Source organism: Aedes albopictus, chromosome 3 (genome assembly GCF_035046485.1).
Source record: "Aedes albopictus strain Foshan chromosome 3, AalbF5, whole genome shotgun sequence".
Taxonomy (NCBI): Eukaryota; Metazoa; Arthropoda; class Insecta; order Diptera; family Culicidae; genus Aedes; species Aedes albopictus.
Window position 1 is genome coordinate 304,675,117 of NC_085138.1, and position 10,254 is coordinate 304,685,370.

A 10,254-nucleotide genomic window follows, 5' to 3' on the forward strand; every position below is an offset into this window, starting at 1 on the left:
GAACAGTGAGAGTATTATTATTGAACAATGGTGTCAGTGGCTGAATTCAATGGTAGCTGAATATAGATCTGAAGTATCTCAAGCAATACAACTTGTTTCAAAGCCAATAACAGCAACCTTAGTGCAATTTATTCACTGTCCGTATTATAGACAATAGAACACAATTGCTTCTTCTTTGAAACCCAAAAAGCGCAGATTCTGAATTGTTATGCAACTTAAATGGGAGGGAATGATAAAAAAGAAAAAAAGATTTTGTCCTGTCTCGAACCATGGACACCAGGGGTATTAACTACTCACCTTACATACTACACCAAACACTCTGTGAGAGAGTTGCTGCTTAACACACCATAAAAGCCAGTGAAGTTACTCGTTACGTCATTTCACTTTCTTTGTCAGAAGTTAGAGTACTGTCAAAATGAAAAGAGACGCAAGTTTTTCGCAACACATTTGGAGCATAATCTGAACAAACAAACCAGAGATAGATGTTGCATGACTGTAACATAGAACATTTAATGCAAGCTGACTTTTTTATAACTTGTGAGGAATATGTAAGCTCCGCCTCCACGAGTCGAGGTCAAACACGAGGTATTTGGTGGTTTCTATGAAACAAAAACGAAACTTTACGAAATTCAGAAATTACATGCAACTCAATTGACAAAATGGATGTTGCGTATGCTTTCAGTGCAACTCATTTAGACCAAAGCATACAAAGCCACATTTTGGATGATGTTGCAAGTGCTGCTGAGGATGGCTTGTCCAACACCTTTAATCAGCAATATGGCTGAATATCAAGTTGAATAGAATATTATGCATCTGTGTAGTTCAGAGGTTCCCAAACTTTTTGCTACCGCGGCGTCTTTTGAAATTTTCAAAATTGTTGCGGCGCACCAACAACTTTTTACAAAGAATTTTAAAAATTTCAGTACAAATATAAACAGTAAAAAAGCCTTCAATGTGATGCTTACTTATAATTTAAAAGAAAAACTGCTTAAAGATTCTCAGAACTTAACACCAAATTTAATTTTTCTGGAGGATTACATTGCAAAACTTTTAAATTTGTTAAATAAAGTACGTAGATTACCAAATTTTAGGAAAAATAGATATAAAATGGATTGTTCAGAAGCTGTCAGGACAGCTGACAGTGACGGTGAGGGGTCATATTTCTCAAAACTCAAAAAACTCAACTCAACAACTAAAAATAAAGGCGGTTTTCAGAATCATGCATGAAATCGACACATAAATTGTTGCAGATTTTTCATGATAAGAAGTTAAACCAAGCCAGAGCTGGAAATCACAATTAAAGAGGCAAACAAACAAGTTATGGTAGTGATGGAAGTAAAAATGTCGTCCCGAAACGTTTGAGACAGCACGAAATCCTGGAGATTGACAGTAATTATTAATGACAATATTATGGAACGAACTTCAAAAAAGTTTCTTTAAATATTTATTTTGAATTACAATCTATTGATAAAATCGAAAACTAATCAGGTCCACATAACAAATTGAGAGTCTTAAAAAAAATTTCAAAATTCCGGAAATTTAAAATTTTTGTAAAAATCTAAATGTTTCATGAGGATATTAGAAGTTCCGGAAAACATTCGTAGACTTTGGATTATTGACTTTTTAATTGAAAATTTACAAGAAGGGAAACCCTTTTGAATGACTTTCTTTTGAAGTTTTCCTCAAAAAGGCAAGAAATTTGTTCAGAATACAAAAAAGGGTTTGAGGTGACACTAGTTTTATTAAAGAATACGAAAACCACTAAAAATATATTCTGCCTTCAATTATAAGAGTTTGTTTTTTGTGGTTTGGCTCTAGAGCCTGCGGCGCACTTGAGAGATGTTGACGGCGCACCAGAGCGCCGCGGCGCACAGTTTGGGAAGCACTGGTGTAGTTAGATTCATCAGCATACATCAACATGCAGAATTAATTATCTGGTTTTCAACCTTAAACCAAATAGTTTTTGACAACTAACCCAAGCAATGTTTTCCACAAAGCTTCTTCTGCAGCCTCAATGCAGGCTTAGTTCAACTTATGTGCTGGGCAGTTCAGACACAACGTCGTTTTCGAGCATATGCATACAAATGTGTATGGCGTAGGTGCTAAGATGAGTGACTATGAATCTGTAGGTCAAAGTTCAATTCCCAGTTTTTCCATAGATCATTTTATGCATTCCTAAGCATCTCTTCTGGAAATAGAAAACTGCTTATAGTGAAAAAAGCTTACAAACGTGTTTTTTAAATTTTTAACCACAATAAAAAAAAGATTGATTGCTGATTAAACGCTTATTAAGCCTTAAATCAGCCTTTCAATGAACTTCAAATAAGCTACAGATTGAATGGAATTGCCAGAATTAGATGTTTGGGAGCCAAAAAAAAGGATTGTACCTCTTGTGTTCAGCTTTTGTTCAAATGCTTTAAAAAATTTGAAAAAAAAAAACGTTTGTATAGCTTTAAATTGTTACTTTATTCCAAAAGCTAGACTTTACATATACTGGCGTGAGTGAGAAATGGACAAATTGAGGTGAAATTTGCGAAAAAGTTACTCGTCCTCTCGGTGAGACTCGAACTCACGACTCCTACTCACTAGATAGACGCGTTGCCGCTACGCCACGAGAAGACTCGAAGACGTAGCTGCTAACCTGAATTCAAGTTCAACACAAAATTCCGAGGTTATCTTTTCCACAAATTGCACCCCTTCCGGATGGAATGAGATGTACATCCACACTACGCATATATTGTATATGTAAAGCCTAGGCGAGAGCGCATTGTTTTTGTGTGTTGGAAGTCCACACACCTCTCATCGACGACTGTGTCGAAGAGATCGCGTTATATTTATTTTTTAAATAATTGTGGATTATAAACAAACATGCGGATGTTTTCTCAAATCCCGGCTGCAAATATGTATGTTTACTTTCAAACTCAAACCATATAATAGATCTTGTGTAAATAATTAATATTAGTTTAAACTCACGAATAAAAACGAACAAAAATTACTATTCGTAAAAATACCTGTATTTCCATGGACATATTTTATATCAATTAGTTGAAACAGATTTCATAAACCATATTGTTCTTTATTACACTATTTAACTATTAATTATTTCATTTTTATTTCAGTTGTTTTCAATGTTAGAGCATATATTCTGCTATAACTAGAAAGAACCTTTATTTATGCTTAATAAGCGTACCTTAATCTATTGAAAAAAGTTAAACATTGTTGAGCGATCGACACATCGCTCAAGAAATATTCATGAATTTCAAACATAGAATTTGATTGTCTGTCTTGCGATCATTGGTATGATTATATTTCATATACATATGATATATGGGTCATTCCACACACTCAGTTGAGCTCGGCTAATTTTCATTCTTTTGCGAGATTCGCACAGCCGAGCGCTCGGCAATCGCAATTTAACTGAAATCTCAGCAAAATGTCAAGTTTATTAATAGCAGCACCCGTGGGTACCGCTAGCATCAAACATTAAACGTCAAGCGCTTAGCCGAGATTTCAGAAAATGAACTTTAACCGAGATTTGCACAGCCGATCTCGGTATTCTGATTAAGGTGTGAATATAAAGTGACCGAGAAAATGTGAAAACTTGCAATCGACCATCACGGATTTGAACCAAATTTGGCTGAAACATTTGTTTAGATGGAAATAGAAAAATATAAATTTTGGTGCAGATCGGATCACCCCTCGGTCCGTGGCAGCACCCCTCGTTTTGACCGATATGAAAATTATCCTCTCCTTCTTTTATTTTTATCATTGAAACGATTGCACATACACATTTTCGACCTTCGGCTTTTTTAAAGGAAATCGTTCAGGGAATCCATAAAAAATATTATTTTTTAGATAGAGTGTTGTCAGATATTATATTTTTCAACTTCAAGGAACGGCGCAAATTACTTTGGGGAGTTATGCTTTTTAGATCGAAAAACGTCTGATAAACACGATGAAAACAAAAATTTTAAAATCAAAATATGTATACGTATTTTGAAAAAAAAAATTTTTAGTTTTAAAATTGAAAAATATGATATCTGGCAACACTGTATCAACAAAATAATATTTTTTTGGATTCCTTGAATGATTTCCTTCAAAAAAACCCGAAGGTCCAAAATGTGTATGAGCAATCGTTTCAACGATAAAAATAATGTACCGCATTTAGTTCACCATTGGACTGCGCACTCAGTCTTCATATGCGCGAAAACGTAAACAAAAGTGCGCGATTGCATCAAATCTAATCGATGTCTTCGGCGCACTATTTCTTCAATCTATGCTGAATAAGTGCTCTGAAGACACCGAGTTGATTTGATGCAATCACGCACTTTTATTTGCGTTTTCGCACTTGTTAAAACTAGTGCGATAGTCCAGTGGTGAACTAAGGGTCTGTGTCAATTGGCGAATTAAAATTAATTTTCACTTAAACTAGACAGTTCGATAATTATTTCCTTGGGAGAACTGTCAAGTTTAAGTGTTGAACTGTCAAATTTAAGTAAAAATTAATTTTAATTCGCCAATTGACACAGACCCTAAATGCGCTAAAAAGAGGATAATTTTCATATCGGCCAAAACGAGGGATGCTGCCAAGGGCCGAGGGGTGATCCGATCGGCACCAAAATTTGGATTTTTTCTATTTCCATCTAAACAAATGTTTTAGCCAAATTTGGTTCAAATCCGTGATGGTCGATTGCAAGCGGTCGGTCGGGGCGGAATGACCCATATATGATTAAAATTTCACAGCGAATCACTTTTTGAGTCCTTCTTTGAACCGGTAAGCACATCAATGTAAAATAATCAAAGCAACTCAATTATTTGTGAAATTCTTCAAAATGTGTACTTGCTTAACATAACATGTCGTACACTTGTTATTTGCTGTTTTATCTGCATGGTAGTCAAGGAAACTAATGAACAAAAACAAATAACGTAAGAAAACCGTTTTTTCTCATTGATTGTGTTATAACTATTATACCAATATCTCAACCCACGAAGGAGATAGCTCAAAACTGTCTTCGGCAGAAATAATGTACATACAATTTTCCACAAATGAAGGAATTGTCAATCACAAGAAAAATTTAAAATTCCTATAAATTAAACAGTTTTGAAAAGTTTGTCAAAAAAAAATCGTGATTTTTTAGATATTTGCCAATTATATGAAATTAACTTCGATGACCTTAATTCCCTCCAAAAATTTGTTTGCGGGAGAACTATGATTTACTGAGATTGATGACTTTTATTTATTTGATTTTTCAACTTTTATGAGCATTTTATTGACAAAAGTACGAAAAACTGTCCATTTTGCATAAAATCGATGCGTGCAACCTCTAAATATTTTTTGATTGATCTGTCTGTTGTGTTGATCTCCTGGGATAAGGGAGGCTGTGTTGGAAGAAAGTGTCTCCCAACCTTTACCGTGCCAACAAATCTTGGTCATTCTGCCTTTTCAATATTTCCGTCGAACCACTAAGCAATTATAGATCAGGCTAAGGCTTATCCATACACCGTGTAAGAAGGATTTTCCCACGAAACAATCACGCTTCGAATCACGGTGCACTAAAAATCCTAAAATTAAAATAAAACAGTACCTAAACTGCAACAAATCACCAGCTGGAATATTGTACCGTGACGATACCAAAACTCCTCTAAATTGTCTTTCGTAGGTATAAACAAGCGTTACGAACGCCGTGCACAATAATGTACGCACAAAATCCGCAGATCAATTGGTGCAAATTAAGCAATATCCCACGAATGCAATCCAACCGTGCGTGACGACGACACGCCACAGTTGGTGGTCCGGTCCATTCACCGGACGGACCTCTCTGTGATGAGCGACAGCGCTGAGCTGGTTATGCGCGGGAACCGATTAATAACTGGTCAAGATTTGGAAACCATCGTCGTCGTCATCGATGGCAGCGATCGCGTATTTGGCACGATCTCATAAAAGTCGATTGTTCTTAGTTCTACTTCTACGAGCTGCGCAGTGTCCTACTCTACGGACCCTCCATATGTTGCCAAAGTAGCAGATCACGAGCGTGGCCTAAATGATTCTTGAAATAATGTACGCTGGTGAATGTGTTTCCTGGAGTATATCATCTGCTTCTTAGAGCCACTTACCATACCACACGTTACATGCAGAGTAGGGGTTGACCGGATCATGCTCTTCTCAAGCCGTTCGTTGTTTGGTGGCGCGTCCGATGGATGGCATTGACTGTAAAATTGGTTGGATGATGCTTGTTGCAAAATTAATTACACTGCATGGTGATGTGGAGGAAATTACCTTTTAGGTCGTGACGTTGTTTGCCGGTTGATTGTCGATAATTGTGTGAGCTTAATTTTGGCTCTTTTCGGTTCATGTGCGTCGTCTGCTCCGGTGTGGCGGCGCGGTGTCGTGCATGCCACTGAAAAGGGTTTCTCATTAGCGATACGAAATTGTGTGATTTGATTGTTCTTAATTGCTTCTGGGACCTTAATATCCGGCGAATGAATTGAAGTGGCGGCATTTTAAGGAACGATGTACATTATGACTCGAATAATTTTATGCATGAAATGTTGTACTTTGAAATCAATACTGCGAACGACTTCCTTGCTCGATTAAGGGACCATCGAGTTATAAAGATATTTCATTATGAGAAGAGTGCTTCGTCAAGATCTATAATACTTACATTGTCGTAACTCAGCGTTTCTCAAACTATGGGTCGCGACCCACTGGTGGGTCGCGGGCTGAATTCGGTGGGTCGCGAAAGTGTGTGCGACAATGGGTAATTCTCGCTGAGACCGGCCCACTATTTACACCTTGTCTTCAAAAATGTTTAAGGTGCCGAGTTTTTGAAAGCATTCGCTAAAAAAGTAAGAAAAATGCATTTGGTTACTCAAATTGATGGACCCTCCGTTAGTTGGAGCCACAACAATTTTTGCAGACCCCTCGATTTTGGTCAAATGGCGGGTCACTTAAACCGTTATAACTCGAAAGTTTCTCCAAAAACCACCTCAAAACGAATTGTTGTTGAAAAGAGGAAAGATAGAGCTACTATTTACAATAATAAAAAGTTGGGTCGGCCATATTGATTTTGGCCGCCATCTTGGATTTTAATACCAAAACATTATTTTCACCATGAGAGCAACCACCGATTTTCAAATTTTTTGCATCAATTGAAAGCTGAGGCATTTATACATAACATATCAAAAAATTAGAGATGTCTTTTTCTTCTTTCAAAAGTTATCTGCCGTTTTGACCAAAATCGAGGGGTCTGCAAAAATTGTTGTGGCTCTAACTAACGGGGGGTCCATCAATTTGAGTAACCAAATGCATTTTTCTCACTTTTTTAGCGAGGGCTTTCAAAAAATCGGCACCTTAAACATTTTTGAAGACAAGGTGTAAATAGTGGGCCGATCTCAGCGAGAATTGCCCCAATATAATAGTATAATGTCTAAATTAACTTATTTCAAATGATTTTGTTAGCCATTTTCAAATTGACGAATACTCTCTTGGAGAATCGGCAGAATTATTTCTATAAATTGAGTTTCTCCTTAATTCAATTCAAACTTTTGTGTTATTAGTCTTAGCCTGGAATAAAACGAATATTGAAAATACTTTCTGCGTTCTCACATCGATTCTGATACTATTCTGGTAAAATATAAGATTTTCTTCATGTTCTCGAAAAAATAAAATGAAACTCAAGTTCAAAAGCTGAAATTTTAGAAAAATTTTGAAATATCAAAAATTAACAAACTTCGAGAAGAAACCAACAAACGTTTGGTAGCCTCCACCAAATTTCCGATTATTTTTACGATCAAGCTTAACTTGTGTAAAATTCTGCTAAATTTCGATAATCTGAAATTTTGCAGAGCAGTTGAAAAGTGTGGTTTGAATAAAACAATAGACGCCGTATATTTAGAAAAGCATTTTCAGCCCGATTTGTTTGAAGAATTTAATATGTTTTGTTCGAGAAAACACCATACTTAATGCTTGATTTCTTTTTTTTTTCATTCCATTAAAATTTTAAAAAATACTCAAGACATTAAATTGCCATTGTATTTTCAAAGATTATGAATGTTTCTTCATGTTCGTTATTTAAAAAATGTGTAATAGAATACCTGAAATCTGTAACGTTTTGCAATGCAATGGGATTAATTTAATATGTATTAGAAATTTGCATACATATCTTATATTCTTACGAGAAAGAGTTTGTTAAAATTGATCACACGAGCACCTTCATTTGAAAAAAAAGAGCAAAGAAAATAAAAAAACAAAAAGTTTGTAAGATAAAGCGTAATGTAACGTAAGTTTATTAAAACCTATGAATGCGATAAAATGTATTTATTTAAAAAGTCAGCCCAACATTTCTACAACGACGTATGTTATGAAAATATATGCTGGTGGGTCGTCAAATTCAATAACAATCAAAAGTGGGTCGCAAGCTGAAAAAGTTTGAGAACCCCTGCCGTAACTATTTAAGTTTTTCTTTCCTGGAGGGTTCAGTCAAGCGTTTGGACTCCGAAAAATCTAGAAAAATCTGATCCATCAGTTTCCAAAATTATTTCTGCAGGATTGACAGAATTGATTCATGGGCCCCTATAGCCACAGCTGTAAAGGGTGAGTATTCAGCATGACCAAGCTGAGGGTAACGGGTTCGATTCTTGGTCGGTTTAGGAACTTTTCGTAAAGGAAATTTTCTGGACTTCCTTCGGCAAAGATTATCTTAGTGCCTGCCGCACGATATACGTGCAAAATGGTCATTGGCAAAGGAAGCCCTCAGTTAATAACTGTGGAAGAGCTTATAGAGCACTAAGCTGAGAAGCAGACTTTGTCTCAATGCGGATGAATTACTCTATGAGCACGATCGTTAGAATTTCTGTGCGTGTTACTGCTCAGAATAAATACTAGCAATTTCTAAAAACACTTGGATAAATACGATCGGTACAGTATTACAAATGTGTCAATGCAACTTTTTTAACATTTTTCGTCCGATTTTTTTTTACTTGTGTAGGAGCTTCTGCATTTTTTCACAGCGAGTATAAAACGACGAATTGTGATATTTTCTCAAAGAATTCCTTGATAAGGGCCCGTACACTAATAACGTCACGCTTTTAGGGGAGAAGGGGGGTTTTGCAGAGCGTGACGACTCTTACAAAAAATATTGAGGTCCCATACAAAAAAGTGTGATAAAGGTCGATTTTTGCGTGACATAATTTGTATATCACCCCTAAGAAAGTCACGGAAAATCCGCTCTATCCCTGATATTTAAGGTGAATGTCATTGACTGCCTTCGAAATGCCAATTGATCATCGTGGATATCATTTGGGATTTCTAGAAGATGATGCCGGGGTAAAAAAAAAACAATTTAAAAATAATGTAAAAGAAAGCAAATTACTTAAGCTTATAACATGTAATACCTATAGTGATACAGCGTCATTTTTTGTTAATCTATCAAATTTTGTTAAATATTAATTACAAGAAATGTCCTAAAAATTCGTGGTTTGATTTTTTTTCAAGGAATTTTCGATGAAGATCATGTTCAGATTTCTAGAAAACACATTAAAGCATTTCCATAATATTTGTTAAAATTAATCCATATTCTATTAAGAGTTCAGTGTCAATATTCAACAATAGCATTTAAACGTTATTCGAAAAAATGGATGGGTTTCTTTCACTAATGTCAAGAAAATCCAAAACATTAAAATGTTTCTTCCACAAACGCTACAAAATGGTCGTTTATAAATTTTGGTCAAACTTATTATTACTTCGCGGATTGCGTGAATTCTGTCAAATATGCGTGCTTTACCCTGGATAGAAAACAAGTTTTACTCCTGTATACTTTTTGGGTTCCATTTGGGTCCCATATCAACTGTGCAAAACCTCGGAGAAACTATATTTTAGTGACTTCCTTTTACATTTTCATACAATTTACTATGGAAAAACAACTTTTTCAAAGAAAAATCGGGCTTTATTCCCTTAAAATTTTAAAAGGAAGTAACTGCTTTTGCAACTAATGCCTTCTCCAATGGCTGAAGCACGTTTTTCATACAAAAAACGCAATTGGGGTTTTAAAATTTAAAAAATACATTGATTTTTAATTTTTAAACAAAAGAGACCCTCTTACTGGGCCATTATGTTTTTTTTTAAGTTTTAAGAAATTAATTTTCATACCTAAATAAATTTTTAGGAGATTTTTTGAATAAGTGTTTTTGTTGGAGATTTATTTATTTTGAAATAAAAATCTAGAAGAGGAAAAAGCACCTTTGAGTGATTTCCTT

General features: G+C 35.4%; 1 long non-coding RNA gene across 1 annotated transcript; it reads right to left on the reverse strand.

The window, feature by feature from the left end:
- Positions 1–5,336: 5,336 nt before the first annotated feature.
- Positions 5,337–8,220, reverse strand: LOC115267654 (uncharacterized). The gene is made up of 3 exons (XR_003897915.2): positions 6,663–8,220; positions 6,278–6,398; positions 5,337–6,208 (listed from the first exon to the last, which is right to left on the reverse strand). It is a non-coding gene; the product is annotated as an uncharacterized LOC115267654 (long non-coding RNA).
- Positions 8,221–10,254: the final 2,034 nt, after the last annotated feature.